This window comes from Orcinus orca, chromosome 2 (genome assembly GCF_937001465.1).
Source record: "Orcinus orca chromosome 2, mOrcOrc1.1, whole genome shotgun sequence".
NCBI classification, from domain to species: Eukaryota; Metazoa; Chordata; class Mammalia; order Artiodactyla; family Delphinidae; genus Orcinus; species Orcinus orca.
The window spans coordinates 14,270,679-14,287,025 of NC_064560.1; the positions used below are offsets into that span (position 1 = coordinate 14,270,679).

Genomic DNA, 16,347 nt, shown 5'->3' on the forward strand with positions numbered 1-16,347 from the left:
TCAGCGAGAACTTTGGTGTGATTCATGGAGTATGAAAAACACCTGCAGTAGAGGCTTAGTAAACTGGTCTAGGACATTTTAAAAAAAGATTTTCACAAGACGTGTATTGATTTGTGTATGAAGCAGTAGATATTTCAGGAAGAAATACTTTTTTCCTCCTCTAGTGGGTGAACTTACATGTATTTGATCAAGATAGAGATTTGTGCATACGGGAGCCAAAGAGGGCCTACGTATCTTTTCCCTTTTCTTGATTCTATCAACTCTTTAATCTTGAAGAAAGCACTTAAAAAGTTTTGACCACATATAGTTGCACATTCTTTCTCCTATTTCAGCTTGTTGGCAAGAGCGACATTCTGGAAATGTTATTCAGTTTTCACGGGCTTAGCAGACTGAATAAACACTGATGGAGTTTTTTCACTGCTGGTGGAGGGCTGATGAGCTTGGCGCTGGGTACCTAGTTCTTTCAAAGTGCTGTGTGATGGGAGGAGGAGACCGAAGCAAACTAAAGGAGACCAGAAACCACCTTCTCCTGCTGACTTCTCTCCTTTCTACCCTTAAAACTCATGGTCCTCTAATAAAATGCCTCAAACACTCTGGCGCCACCATGCATTTCTTTGCCAAATGCTTCTACTCTGAGTCACCAAGATAGACACAGCCAGGTGAAAGGAGACCAAATCTTGAAGAATCTTCATTTGTTTGTGTTAAAATGAAAAAAAAAAAAAAGGACTGACCTGATTTTAAATTACTAGAGATGGGCTTAAAATTTTTTCTCTCCTTTTTCTTCCTCTTGGAAGGTGCACAAGAAGCCAAGAAAAAATAAAATACAATGAATTGAAAAAAAGCAATCTATATTCCCTCCTATTCTCCTGTTATAAACTTTTCCCAGCTCAGGGAGAATCTCCTGTGAGTCCACTTTGGACCCTGTCCATATGGGCTAGTTACTGCAAGTTTCAGAAAGACTTTGTTGTAATATAATTTCACCAGTTGCTTGGCATGGGTCCCTGATGGACAGGATGAGAAAACTGATAACAGAAGCTGGTGAAAAGGCAGAGGCTTTTAATGTCTTATTCAATTCACTCTTCATAAGAGATATCAGATGTGAAGGGGCCTGGAGCAGTTCCCAGTTTTGATGAAAGCAAAGAGTCAAAATAGAAAAAGAGTTAAAAAGTGCTTTGAAGAACTGGAACTATTTGTATTAGTCAGGCACGCTGGGTACTGAAGGAACTGGCAGGTGCCATTATTATTTTTTAAATTGTGTAGATAAAGAAAAGTCCGTGAGAATTAAAATATGTTAAGTGTTGTGACTAGCTTAAAAAGACACAGCCAAAATAGATTGACCATGGAAATTATAGATAACTCAGACTAACATTGAATACATAGATGATAAAGAAAAGACATACCGGATCAAATTGTCAAATAATTTTACTATCATTTCTGGAGGAACCTAGTTACCAGCTGAGTTTTGTATAAACTAAATAGCAGTAGACTAATCTAACTGCCTTCTGTGTACAGGACAGATAAACCACGGGACAATAATAGCTGTGTGCATCTTAACTTTAGCAAGCTGATACTTTCTCTTGACTCTAGTAATGGTTTATAAATGAATGAATGAGTGTCACATCCATAGAACATTTATATTTGTTTGCACAAGCAATGAAATGATATGAGGAGTGATAGAACATAAGGCCCAGTTCTGCTTACTATTTCTGTGGGTAATTTGATTAAGAATTAGAGAATATGACGTCAAATTCGCAGATTTCATGGAGTTGCTGATACTTTGTAAAATATGAAAAAATTCAAGTCGACCTTAACAAATTAAAAAAATTATATGCTGTAAGATTATATTAATTATGGGTTAAATATCAGTAGCAAATACAAGATGAAGAAAAACTAACTGTCCTGTAGTAGCAATCCAAGCATAAGTTACGAAGAATCTCAGTTGGAGAGATGGAGACTACATGATTGAATTTGGGGAAAATTTTAGAAGAAACTTGAAGGTACCCGAAAGCTGATTGGATAAGGATGTGTTTTTGTTTTGTATCGACACTGTATTTTGTAGGCTACTTATTAGTCTCATACTCCATTTCTGTGTAGTAGAAAAAACAAAATCTAGCTATGATTCTTGATCCTTTATTTGTTCTTCCATTTATTGAAATGTCACAGCTACATTAAACACTCTCAAGACTTTTTTCTTTTTTTGAGGAAAATAAGGATCTAAGTTCAAATGTTCCAACAGGATAAATGTTATGACTGAGACACTACAAGGGGCAACCTCTCCCCTGCCACCCAGCCCCACAACACCAGAATTCCACTTGTAGACTCATGAAGTCTTCTTAGCTAATTGTGAAGTAAGTACTGCCTTGTTTCCTTGCTTCCATGTGGTCAGGGGCTATTTTAGTAAGCCGGCACAGAGAGGATGGAGGCTTGGACCCAGACAGCGGTGGTAGGAAGGGAAATATACAGACAGATCTGAGCGATTCAGGGGGTGGAATTGACCTTGGGCTGTAGAGGAGAGGGAGAAGTCAAAGTTATGCTGAGGTTCTAGTTGGGATGATGGATGAGATGGCGGTGGGGCACCGCGTGTGTGGGAGATGAACTTGACTTCGGTCATGTTGAGTCTGAAGTGTCTGCTAGCCAGTTGGATATGTATGTCTAAAGCTCAGTAGGGATATGTATTTAGGCTGAAGAGCAGGAAGTGAACAGCAGGGACCAGTAAGCATGAAAGGTGAGTTCTGAGCCAGGTGGGAAATGGCTAATAACAAAACTGGATGGGGGCAGCGAGGCTGCTCAGCTCTCTGATTCCTAATCCCTGGCCCTTGGCCTCAGGTGTCTTGGTGTAACACAGGTCAGCGAGGTGGATAAGGACTAAAAGAAAAATGTTAAGTGTGACTGATTTGTTCATTCTAAAAATATATTCTTATAATTAAGGGGAAAAAACAGAGGAGGGAATGCCCAAGTACTTGTGCTTGAGAAGATAGACATTATCTTTGTTTATAGCAAGAATCTATGTTTGCAGTTTTATCAGGCAGAGATTCTTGGGGCGATACTGTTTTGTAAGCAGTTCACTGCGGAGATAGAGGCTCTTGAACACCCTAAACTTATTTTATTGAAGTATAGTTGATTTAAAATGTTGTTTGAACAGCTTAAGTGCCGTATTTGTCTGACTGGGCAGGAATTCCATTTTCCCGGGGCTCACAGTGCCCCTGGGGGAGATGCAGCGGTCAGCCTTGGCCAGGTTAGGTGTGAGTGGCGAGCGGGACACCCATGGACAGCCGGAACGTGGGGGCCAGAGATCCGGGCTGGGAGTGTGAGCTTGGGAGTCATCGATCTAGAGGCAGTGCGTGTGCTTTGTATCTTCACCACGCAGTAAAACATGACGTGCAATCATTTTTAAGTTTAAAAGAAGGCACAGTGCTACAAAAGGTTAACTTAAATATTAGAACCATGAAATTATTTTTCTTAGAAAGACACGTCTGTTTTCATTTTCTTCTTTTAACTCTCACGGGGACTTTCATTCAGAGGAGCGATTGATTGTGTCTGGGAGGAGGCGGGGTACGGGAGGAAGGCGGAGCTGTGCTTGGGGCGTGGTGGTGAGTGAAGGGCGGTCCTTGCCCTCCCACCTCCCGTTCGCTCTTCTAGCCACTTCTGGCAGCCCCACGCCTGTCCTTAACCCCCCGACTCTCCCCTGCTCTTCACAGGTCGCTAGTACCCCACTTTTGGGGTAAACTCGGAGGCTCCTCTTCAGTCCATCTTTCTGGGTCTCTGTGCCTCCGGCTTTCTCTCCCGCGCTCATCTCTCTCCTTTCTCCAGTGCTGTTTCCCCTGAGCTCTGACCTTGAAACTTCCCCAGAAGCTCTGGCTTCTGTGCTTCCCACTCTGATTGCTCCCTGAACAGGCTCATTGGATCCCGGACTTAAGTTACCATCTCTAAGCCGATGGTCCGTTTTTGGCGTTCAGCTCTCAACTCACCTTGAGTTCTCCAGCTGTGCCCTGGACACGCCCCCACTTACATGTGTAAATGAGGGTCCCTTGAGCAACTCAGACTTCTTGTGCCTAGGAATGGCCTCGTATTTCCCCCATAGGCCTGTTCCTCCTTCCTTGTGCCTCGTTCCTGAATGTCAGTGTCCTCCAGTCTCTGCTCGGGACAGAAAAACCAATGTCAGCTTTGATTTCTTCTCCTTCATCCCCTATAAGACGCTGTCAGATCAACTAGATATCCTTGTTATGTCTCACTTTTTCACTCTCCTCGGTCACCACATGAGTTCCAGCTCCGTCCTTCTTCATGGGGAGTGCTGTGTAACCCTCATTTTGAACCACACCATCCCACCCCCAGAGCTTTGCATGTGCTGCTGCTTCTGCCTCAAGCAGCCTTTTCGTCTTCGTTACCCGCTTAGGACGTCGCCTGTGCTCATTTCAGATGTTACTTCTGGGAAGCCTTCCTTTAACCCCGGACATTGGAGTATTCGACTCTGGAGAAGGGTTGGCAAATACTTTTTATTTCACTTGTCAGCCTCAGTCAGTTTTCCTGAATGTTGGGGTCAGCGAGATTCTGAGGTCAAGTCCATCCTCTGTGGGAAGCGGTGCTGTCATTATTCTTTGCTGGCAGCACCTGTGACTGATATCTGCCTCCCTTCTTTTATAGTCACTGTAGTCAACTGTGTTTCTGTCGACCGAATATTCCAGTTTCCTTTCCCATGCTTCCGTTCCCTGCAGGAGGATTGTTCCTTCTGGCCTGGCTGGACTCAGGAATGGCCATTGACTTACCTTGGCCAGTGAAATGAAGGCAGAGGTGATGGTGTCACTTCTGGGCAGAAGTTTTATGAACCAGTATGTGGTGCTCTGCATCTCTTCCTGTACACTAGGAGTGACGACATGGAGATAGATATTCGGGTCCCAGGGTGAGAATGTGGACCCTTAGGTGATTCGTGGTAGACACGTAGCATGAGTGAGAAAAAAAAACTGCTGTCAGTGGGAGACACTGATAATTTTGGGTTGTTTGTCCCCACAGCGTAATCAAGCCTATCCTGATTGGTAGACAATATCTACTGTGGTGTTTTCTGTTTTACAAACGGTCAGATTCAGAACAGAAATCGATTAGCTGACTTCAGAATGTATCAGGAGCCATTTAATTCTTTTCAAACTTTCAGTTTCTGAGTGATTTCCATGTGAATTTTTTTTCTTCTAATGATGGATTATGGAAAATCATATCTCAGGTGCTTAATTGTTATAAAATCTCAATTATGTGGAGGTCAGGACTGCAAACCAGGGTGGAGAAAACGTCATGTAATTTCCAAGATCTCAGACATCTGAAGTAGCTGTCACACATTCCAAATACCGGAGCCCCAAGACATTATTGCTTTATAGGCACCACTTCAAAGGCTTTAGTTCTAGTTGCACAGGTTTAACAAGCTTAGTTATCAAATTCCTCTGCTTTAGCCGATTACAGGCTACTAATTAAGAGAGGTGGATTGTGACCACTACTAGAGGCAGTTCTACTGAAAACAGGCTGAAGAGAAAGTCTGAAAAAGAAGGAGACAGAAAACTTAAGAAGTGACCCAAGAGTTCATAAATCCCTGCCATAGGGAGGCTTTTAGGATTGCAGCACGCAGTCCTGTATGAATCAGTAGCCAGAGGGCCTCAGTGATGATTTATCGAATGAGGATGAACTTGAGTCATCAAGAAGAAAAGTTTAATCATGTATTATACCCCAACAGGGCAGGGTTGTCTTATGAAACTTAACCATAAAAAGTAAAAGTGAGGGACTTCCCTGGTGACGCAGTACTTAAGAACCCACCTGCCAATGCAGGGGACACGGGTTCAAGCTCTGGTCCGGGAAGATCCCACATGCCACGGAGCAACTAAGCCCGTGCGCCACAACTACCGAGCCTGCACTCTAGAGCCCGCGAGCCACAACTACTGAGCCCACGTGCCTGGAGCCCATGCTCGGCAACAAGAGAAGCCACTGCAATGAGAAGCCCGTGCACAGCAAGGAAGACCCAACGCAGCCAAAAATAAATATATATCTAGGAAAAAAAAAGTAAAAGTGAGGTAAAAAACAGTGTTAGTTTTCAGAAACCCCAGTCATTCAGTCATTCAACAAACTTATTGTTGACAACATTAGACATTGCTAGTCACTGGGGGCACAAGGAGATGTTAACTGTCTCTGTCCTTCAGGAGTACACAGAGGTAGAAAAATAAATGAATGTGAACACTGTGTCTTGTGTTTTCCTGTAGGTGTACCCAGATATGATAGAAGCTCAGAGGAGAGAGGCAGGCAGATTCTTGGTGAGGGAGAGTAGATGGTGGATTAAGAAAGATCCCTTGCAAAAGAAGTAGTTGGGAGTCTAGATGGATAGTTTAGCAGACAAACAAGTTGGTTAGGATTGACCCTGGGGGTGGGGGAACAGACAGTGAGCACCAAGTTGCCCAGGCATGAAAGTGTGTGATGTATTTGTGGTGAGGGCAGGGCCTGTGGTTCTAGAGGGAGATGAGGTTGGCTTTCCATTTTCCCTAGGGTTGGCAGTTATACGAGCTGTGACTAGATTCCTTATTACTGGTAACTATTCTTGATTTTTAGTTTCACCAGAAGTCTGATTTCTAATTTGCACCTTCAGAAACACAATCTCCAAGCCATTCTTTGGTTTCAGTGTTTTAAAGAAAAATTTTTTCAGAGAAACAGATAAAGAGCATTGGTAACCTTGTAGAAATAGCATCATGCTGTTTGAGTTATGGGGTCTTAACGCAATTGCTACAGAGTTAGAAATCTACCAGTCATTGATTTCTCCTTACAAAAATTGTGCAGCTTTGCATAAGCTAATATCGACTGTGGGGTATTTCTAAACAGAAAACACAAAATACAAATGAGCTCTATTTTATATTGGCCCTAATAATAAACAGCATAGAATTGAACCTTTAAATTCCTGTGAAAATTATGGTGAAGCACAATCAATGGTACTGCTCCTGTCTCTTTAGTTTCTTTTCTATATCACTGCACCAGTAGAATACTAAATCCTGACCAGTGAATACATATTTATGGATTTTTTTTCAAAATACATTTTATCAAAGGAGTATTTTGAAGATAAGGCAAAGTAGCCTATTTTAAGAAAATCCTAAATGAAAAAGTGCACATTTCCATTTCCACCTCTCCCCAATGTATCTAAAATATTTTTATGTTTATTCATGATGTCTGAGAGACTTGTCTACCCTGCAGAGTATGATGCCAATGAGGAAGAAATATCCTGTTGTCTGGCTGTCATGGGGTTCATTTGTATATATATATATATATATATTTTCATATTTGTGTATGTATATTAGAATAAAATTTTACTTTAACAAAAGTAAACTTTTTAATCTTTATGGAGAAAAAATGGTTTTAATGTCTTAATTAAATGAGCATTTACGTGTTTGGTGTTTTAAAAACGCTGTTTAAAATACTCTGTTATAAAAAATTCAGTGTTTTTAAAACAATGAGAAGAAAGCTGATGGAATTAATAAAGTCTCTGAAGTATATTATACTTTTGGAAAAAATACAGAGATTTCAAGAATAGAATGCGATGGAGCATAAGAAAGAAAAGGGGTCCTCACATGGAAGCTGAGCAGCTTTAGAGGTGATTCTCTCCAAATCTGCGGTCGTTTGTCTTCTAAGAGTTCACGGTATTGGTTCACAGCTGGGAGGAAGCTGTTTAGGCACAGCGAGGGTGACAAGCACGGTGATGCTGCCTGAGCAGAGAGGAGATCAGATGGGCATAACCCTTTCACATTTTTCTGCACTAACCCACTGGTCTCTTCTCTAAAAAGCATTCATGTGCGACAGGGCTAGCCATGCATAAACTCCCCGCCAGGCTTCCTAATGAGTTGACCAAGAACCATGACCAGACCAGGTGGTTAAATTCACGTCAAGGTTTGGCAGCAAGCAGGCACGCCCCAGGCAGGAGTGTGTGACCCCGGTGCTCTGGCGAATGTTGCTGGGGATTTAACAGGAGGAAGACGGCAAGGTTACTTCATTCATTCAGTGTTTCTTGGAAGTCTATCCCGAATGAGGCACTGTGAGTTTGTAGTGAGACTTTTCAGCTATTGTGAGTCTCATTTTTTCACTCAGAGCCTTGAGCTTTAATCTGATCTTTTTATACTTGGGCAACCATTCAGTTGTGTTTATTGAGTGTCCATTCAGCAGGCAGAGAGAAAGGGAGTCTAGGTTCTTGCCCATAAAACAGTTCAAGTGTCACCGAGGAGAGGAACAGTATATATAAGGCAGTTGGGGAACAAGGCAACAATGTATACAACTGCATCCAACACCCAGACCATAAACAGATGTACTGAGCAGAACCGCACATTTGTGGTTGAATTAAAGGGGCAGAGAAATTTGAGGATGACTCAAGGCCACTCCCATTCTCTGGACTCTAGGATTTAATCTCAGTTCCATCAGTCTGAGACCTCAGTGGCTGGTTTATGCATCCAGCAGTTGGTTAGGGCCTGGAAACCAGCATATGGTACCCAGGTATGTGGGACCTGGTGCTGGAAATTCAGGTTACAGCTTTACACCAGAGACTGTCTTTTTCTGAGATGGCAGCTGTATTAGTCATGACTCTGTGGGGACAAGTGAGAGAAACCCAGTCTACAGTGGCTTCAGTAGGAAAGGGAACACTGGCTCTGGAAGGGTACCAGATCTGTTAGAGTTGTAGGGAGAGCTGAGGGACCACAGTGCAAAGAGAGAGCATCTTTCTTCTAGCGTTGTATACATACTTCAGGAAGAACTCGGATTGTGGGTCATATGTACCCCTTAGACAGATGACTGTTGTGGTGGTGGGGAGGGGTGGGCTCTGTCCCCAGAAGAGGGACAGGGAAGCTTCCTGGACAGATACAACAGCTACACAGTTCAACCAATTTAAATAGACTCTTGCTTGCCCTGGGGTCACTCCGTGCTGCCCCGGGTCTGCCTAGATAGGCCCTCCTAACTTACTTTATATTCTTATACCCTAAAAATCTTTAAAGCTTTTATACCCAACGGGGCTCTGCTGGCCTCTGGTAAGCATTAACGTTTATACTTATCGCTGTGGTCCTTGGTCTATGAAGCAGTCAGCAGGAAAAGGGCACATCCCTCCTGCATTTCCTGTAATTTTCCCTTTTAAGATAAGCGTATTTTCAAGTCCTTAGGGATAGGGACAGTATTCTTCCCTCCTGTGCTAGTTCGCTGGTATAGGACCAAGCTGGGCAATGGAGTGGGATGAGGGGATGGCCAGTTGCGGCATCAGACTATTTATTCTACTCTCTTGACACATTCTTTTTTTTAAACTTTTTTTGGGGAAAAATCTCAAACTTACAAAGGTTTTAAAGTACACTATAAAAAACATTTCTTTTGCCCCTGAACCATTTGAGAGTAAGATGCCAGCATGATGCCGCATCACCACCGGATATTTTAGTGTGGCTTTCTTATAAGCCAGGGCATTCTCCTACATAGTCACAGTACAACCATCAAAATCAAGAGACTACTATTGATTTGTTGCTGTCATCTGATCCTCAGACCCCATTCCCATTTTGCCAGTTGTCCTAATACCCTTTAGAGCAGAAGCATCCAGTCTAGAGTCATGTGCTGCATTTCCTTGTCCTGTTTCTTTAGCTTCCTTCAACCGGCAACGATTCCTTAGTCATTCAGTGACTTTCATGATGATTTTGAAGGTCAGTTGATGTTCCTCAACTTGAGTTTGGCTGATGTGTCTTCATGACTGTATTGAGGTTAGGCTTCGCAGGCAGGGATTCCATGGACATGGTGCTGTATTCCTTTCATTGCCTCCTACCAGGTGACACACATTTTTGATTTGATCCATTACTGGTGATGTTCACTTAATCACTTGATTAAGGTCATATCTGCCAGCCTTCTCCTCTGTAAAATTACTTTTTTTCCCCTTTGTAATTAATACGAACTTTGTAGAGAGTCCTTTGAGACTAGATATGCATCCCGGTCCTCTCACCAGACTTTTAATTTGTTCGTTCATTTTTTTTTTTTTTTTTTTTTTTTTTTTGCGGTACGCGGGCCTCTCACTGTTGTGGCCTCTCCCGTTGCGGAGCACAGGCTCCGGATGCGCAGGCTCAACGCCCGTGGCTCATGGGCCTAGCCGCTCCGCGGCATGTGGGATCCTCCCAGACCGGGGCACAAACCCGTGTCCCCTGCATTGGCAGGCGGACTCTCAACCACTGTGCCACCGGGGAAGACCCATTCGTGTATTTTTATCAGTACAGACTTATGATTTCCTATTTAATTCAGTGGGTTATAATCCATCACTATCATTATTTATTTTGGTCCTAAAATGGTCCCACACCTGGCTAGTGTGACCCCATATAAGCAAGTTTCTGTGTCTTTTTTTTTTTTTTTTTTTTTGCGGTACGCGGGCCTCTCACTGCTGTGGCCTCTCCCGCTGCAGAGCACAGGCTCCAGACGCGCAGGCCCAGCGGCCACGGCTCACGGGCCCAGCCGCTCCGCGGCATGCGGGATCCTCCCGGACCGGGGCACGAACCCGCGTCCCCCGCATCGGCAGGCGGACTCGCAACCACTGCGCCACCAGGGAAGCCCCTGTGTCTTTTTGACACAATTCTGTCATTCTTTAGGCACCTCCTTAGTTTCTGACACATTAAGGTATTCTAGGCTCATCTGATATTCTCCCTGTCCATCTTTGGAATCATCTATTTCTCCAAGGATCCCTGGTTTCTTTTAGTGAAGAATGGTTTTAGAAACCAAGCATTAGGGCATTAGGTATGCTTATCGCTATTGGGGTGTTGCTGCTTCCGAAGCCTGGCTCCTGTCATCTTCTATATATTTACTTATTTGACCCCCCCCGCCCCGTATGTACTAAGTTGCATGTCACTGTGCTGGCTGTCTTCCGCACCCCACACCCGTGGGAGGCTCTGCCATCCTGTAAGGTACTGTAGCTCTCCCCTACCTTTAATGGTGGCCACATTGACTTTTAGGCCAGCTTAGAAAACAAATGGAAAGATTTCTTATCATTCAGTATCATAACCCATAACTGCAGTTTTGCTGGGCTTAGTAGATGTGATGGTAAAGTAATACTGGATCAAATCGTAAAGTAACACATACCAGAATGTTACTCTCTGGGCGAGTATCCTTTGTGGGAATAGCCCTGTTGGGAGGTCACATGCTCGTGCCATTGATGCCACTGAAGTTCTGTTGCTCAGACAGGTTTGGAACACCTCCTCCTGCGACTGCTTTTATAACTGCCTTACGAGTCAGTTCAGAAACCCAGCCTTGTTACTCGCCTGTCATAGTCCTCCTTAAAAGCAACCAGAGCTACTCAAACATCTTCGGGAAAGTGGTATTATTTCCACCGTGAGCCCCTTAAGAGCTGAGGCTGTCTTCATGTGGCATAGTGTCCAACGCAATAATTGTTGAATAATTCAATGAATGAATCTTATTTTTGGTTCAGTTTTCTCCAGCTTATGTATCAGATTTAGTTCCAGATGACTCAGCTGTTTCCGAAAATGAAATCCACCCTCAAAGTATGAATATTTACCACAGTTGAGAAGAATCAAAAGTATATGTCTCAGGCACTGACTATAATATCAAAAGAGGAATTTTCACTGAGTTTTGAGCAGCCTCAAGAATATGTGTATAATGTTCCAAAGCACCCAGTTAGAAGGTGATGACATTCTTTTATTGTACATATAAGTTGTGGTGTTTGTTAAAAGATTAGCATCATTCTTTTATAGTCAGTCATATTTTATATGCATCATAAACTAAATGCTGATGGTAAGATCACAGCCACCAGAAAAATCTCCCTGTGTTTTATCCTTCACTGATGGTGATTTGTGATCAGAGCTACTAGCTGCAACATCATATAATGCTGTTCTCACCACTAAAGAACGTAATACATGTTGTTCAAAGCAATAATATAATAATTATTGATATAAAATATCCATATTCTGCTCCTCCCCTGAGCGTTCTATCTTGTCATTGCCCAAGGCTTCTGTCACGTCCCCTTATTATACAAAAGAGGAAAGATCAACGTAGAACAGGGGCAGAGCTTCCTCGAGGGGTTCAGAGAACAAAACAATGATCATGTATGTCAGTGTATGTTGGTTCCTCCAAATGTTTGTATGACTGAAATATTTAAAAAATTAACAACTTTGGCAATCTTTTTTTTTTTTTTTTTTTGTGGTACACGGGCCTCTCGCTGTTGTGGCCTCTCCCGTTGCGGAGCACAGGCTCCGGACGCGCAGGCTCAGCGGCCACGGCTCACGCGCCCAGCCGCTCCACGGCATGTGGGATCCTCCCGAACCGGGACACGAACCCGCGTCCCCTGCATCGGCAGGCGGACTCCCAACCACTGCGCCACCAGGGAAGCCCAACTTTGGCAATCTTGAAGGAAGAAAACAAAGTTGAATAAATAGAGGAACATGCAGCTCAATATGTGTGATGATGTGTTTGTGGGGTGCATGGGGAGCGGGTAAATGAAGATAGGAGCCACAGACCTTCATGAGGGGTCGTTGCCCCTCTTCAGTCGTTAGGTTTGGGTTAGAGGTTGCTGGGCCTCTGTGTATATTTACCCCGGGAGCTCTTTCAGAGCCCCTGTTATGTCAAGGCAATGTGGGGTTGGGGCTTGGAGAAAAGGATGAGGTTCCAGTCTTCAACTCACAAATTCCGTGTGCCTGCCCTCGAGCAGGTTATTTAACCCCTATGAATCTCCCTTTCCTGTCTCTAGAATAGGACGGTCACACAGGTGTATTGGGAGGCTTAGTGAAAGCACCCACCAAATAAATCACATAAATGAAAGTCTCTCAAAGTGTTGTTTTCCCTGTGTTTTATATTGTATTAAAAAAAAAATCTCAAGATGGTGGCACTGCTTCCTTTTCACCAACTCATTTTCTTTCCCAGTCCCTGCCCACTTGTCTCTCTACCAGGGCGGTGCCCAAGATAACTTTCCCAGATTGCCATGCCCTATGGGAGACTCCGGCCAGAGTTTATAGGGAAGGTTTCACGGAGACAGGCCGATAGGCACCTTCATGGGAAGGTTGGATTTCTAGATAGAAAAGCAAGGGAAGGTTCTAAGAGAAGGGCCTTTACTATAAGATTTACCATTTATATTTGGGAGATAGGAATACAGACATTCTGATGTTTCTATTAAGGCTGTCAGCCAGAGTCACACGTGCTTATTATGGTTGGATCAATTGATACACCCGTCCCCTGGATCAGGGAGCAAACTGGAATCAACAGTGCCACCAAGTGGCACCAGGCTAATCAGCAAGTGGAAACACTAAGACAGCAACTTCTTCCAGGGCATTGGCCAAGTGTCTGTCTCTGTCTCTTTCTTTTTCTAAAAATCAAGGATATTTTCCTTGGCTGGATAGAGAGAGAATGATCTGGGAAATGAACCTTCCTCTGGCATGTGGCAAAGTATAGATAGATGATTCTTCTTTATTAAGCAATTGAAACTGTTGAAGGCCTGCCCAACTGAGCATGTCATGGAGGTAGATACCTCTGCGTATGTGTATACAGGTCATTTGTAAAAACAGCAGCATGGGGCTGTGTGCTGGGATTTGAGAAGTATTTCGAGGTGCATCGACCAGGAATGAATATATACTCTAGACAATTCTAAACAGTATAGACAATAAAAAGGACTATATTTAGGAAAGGAAAACATTTATTATACTCGGTGATATTTTCAGTTTTTATATTGAGGATTTGTTTTTCTGATTGTAAAAGTGCTCACCATAGTAATTTGGAAAATTTATTATTAAAAAAATACATTTTACTTGTTCAAACGTTTTGTAAGTAACACAGGATGTTAAGATTTTCAAGATATGCAGACGTCTACTTCATCCGTGTCCTTCTTCTGTCATTAAGACAAGAATATATTTGTACTTACGCTGCTGTTTTCACTTTTAGGTCTACTTTTAGATGCAAAAGGTGAGATGAACTTCCAGCCTCAATTGTTGCTTTCCCCATTACTTGTCTTTTTTCTCACCTGTAGAACACATTATCTATATCCACCCTCCCCTCCATTCCTGATTTTCAGAATAGTGACTGTGGTGAGAGCCAGAATTCTAGAGTCAGTGTCTCATCGTCCCTGCTGTGACTCTGACTCTGCAGTATTCATTTTACTCTATCTTTGTGGTATTGCTTTCCTAAGCGCTAAAGCACTTTCTTGTGGTCATGAATGGTGTTGGGCTGCTAAAAGCTTTGTCAATCCTGTTGTGCCTGAGAGGCATTAACCCCAGAGGAGAGAGATTTCCTCCTACCTCCTGGGTGTATTGGGTGGGACGGACGGGTGCTAGGGGATTTCTGAACGAGATGGAAGTGAGGCACAGAACACCAGGAGGGTGAGTGGAACCAACAGAACATCGGATGAATTCTAACTATGAAAAAGACAGTGGTTTTATTTTTACTCTCAAAAGTAATTTAAAACTTACCTTACTGTGCAGCAAATACGAAGGGGATAAGTGAGGTAAGAAGCTTTTATTTCTTTTTCCTCATTTTTTTTTTAAAAAGAAAGGTAGATGAAGCATGATTTTTCAGTACTGCTCAGACCAAAAAGCAAGATAGACTCTAACAACCTTAATTTAAAAATAAGTATTATAATGTAGATAATTTTTGGATTTGGATGGCTATTATTTTAATATATTATTTTTATTATGATTAAAATATGATTTAAATTTACTATTTAAACCGTCTTTAAGTGTTCAGTTCTGTGGCATTAAGTACGTTCACATTGTTGTGCAGTCATCACCACCATCCATCTCTAGAACTTTTTAATCTTCCCAAACTGAAACGCTGTACCCATTAAACAATAACTCCCCATTCTCCTCTCCTCCTGGCCACTGCAACCACCATTCCACTTTCTCTTTTGTTCTTTCTTTTCTTTTTTTTTTTTTTTGCGGTACGCGGGCCTCTCGCTGTTGTGGCCTCTCCTGTTGTGGAGCGCAGGCTCATCGGCCATGGCTCACGGGCCCAGCCACTGCGGCATGTGGGATCTTCCCGGACCGGGGCACGAACCCATGTCCCCTGCATCGGCAGGCGGACTCCCAACCACTGCGCCACCAGGGAAGCCCCACCATTCCACTTTCTATCTTTATGAACTGATCACTGTAGGTACCTCATATACATGGGATCATACAGTATTTGTCCTTTTGTGACTGGCTTAAATCGCTTAGCATGATGTCTTCAAGATTCATGTGTTTTAGCATGTGTCAGAACTTCCTTCCTCTTTAAGGCTGAATAGTATTCCATTGTATGTATATATCACATTTTGTTTATTTATTCACCCATCAGTGGGCACTTGGGTTACTTCCTCTTTTTGGCTGTGGTGAATAATGCTGCTATGAACTTAGATGCACAAATACCTGTTGGAGTTCCTGCTTTCAGTTCTTTTAGATATATACCCAGAAGTGGAGTTGCTAGGTCATATGGTAATTCTATGTTTAATTTTTTTAGAAACTACCATACCGTTTTCCACAGCGGCTACAGCATTTTACACGCCTGCGATGAACAAGGGTTCCAATTTCTCCACATCCTTGCCAACACTCGTTAGTATTCTTTTTTTATAATAGCCACCTTAATGTGTGTGAAGTGGTATCTCGTTGTGGTTTTGGTTTGCATTTCTCTAATGATTAGTGATGTTGAGCATCCTTTCATGTGACTAGTGGCCATTTGTAGATTTCCTTTGGAGAAACGTCAGTTCAAGTCCTTTGCTTATTTTAAAATTGGGTTGTTTGTTATTTTGTTGCTGAGTTGTAGGAGTTCCTTGTGTATTCTGGATACCCATCCCTTATCAGATAAAGGATTTGCAGATATTTTCTTAGGGTGGCTGTATTTAAGTGGATGATACCCTGGGCTGAGAAAATCTACCATTCGAGTGATGTAACTTAGTAGACAACTGCTGAAAGCTAAGGTTCGAAGAAAATGAAGGTTACCCTCTGGACAGGCAGTCCATGCTAGAGAGCGGGGGCAGAATCTTTCACTTTGGGGCAGCCACATCATCGGGAAGGGCTGGGTTTGCAAGTGTAAAACAGCTCCTGCCACCTCTTCTCCTCAGTGTGATAGGTTGGTTATGTGAAATCATTGCCATTTGGTGTAACATCACAGATCACTGATGTAACCGTGTGAGACCCAGGTAATCAAGTTAACGACGGAGCTGTTCTTAGGTCTTGTTACTTCAGGGGATTGAAGAAGAAAAACAAGCTCTCCGTTTACAGCTCACCTGTTATCAGCCAGTGACACAGCCCAGTTAGTCTCCAACCATTTTAAAGAAATGAAGAAATGGGTGGGTGTTCCAGAGGTGTTTTCCCCTTAACATTTATTTATGTAAGTATTCGTTGCTAGATCCCTTCATGGGTTTGTAAT

General features: G+C 42.9%; 1 protein-coding gene across 10 annotated transcripts in view; it reads left to right on the forward strand.

Moving 5' to 3' along the window:
• LOC117197037 (LIM zinc-binding domain-containing Nebulette) overlaps nt 1-16,347 on the forward strand; it is a 250,838-nt gene that overhangs the window by 65,530 nt on the left and 168,961 nt on the right. The gene's annotated exons all lie outside the window — the stretch shown is intronic.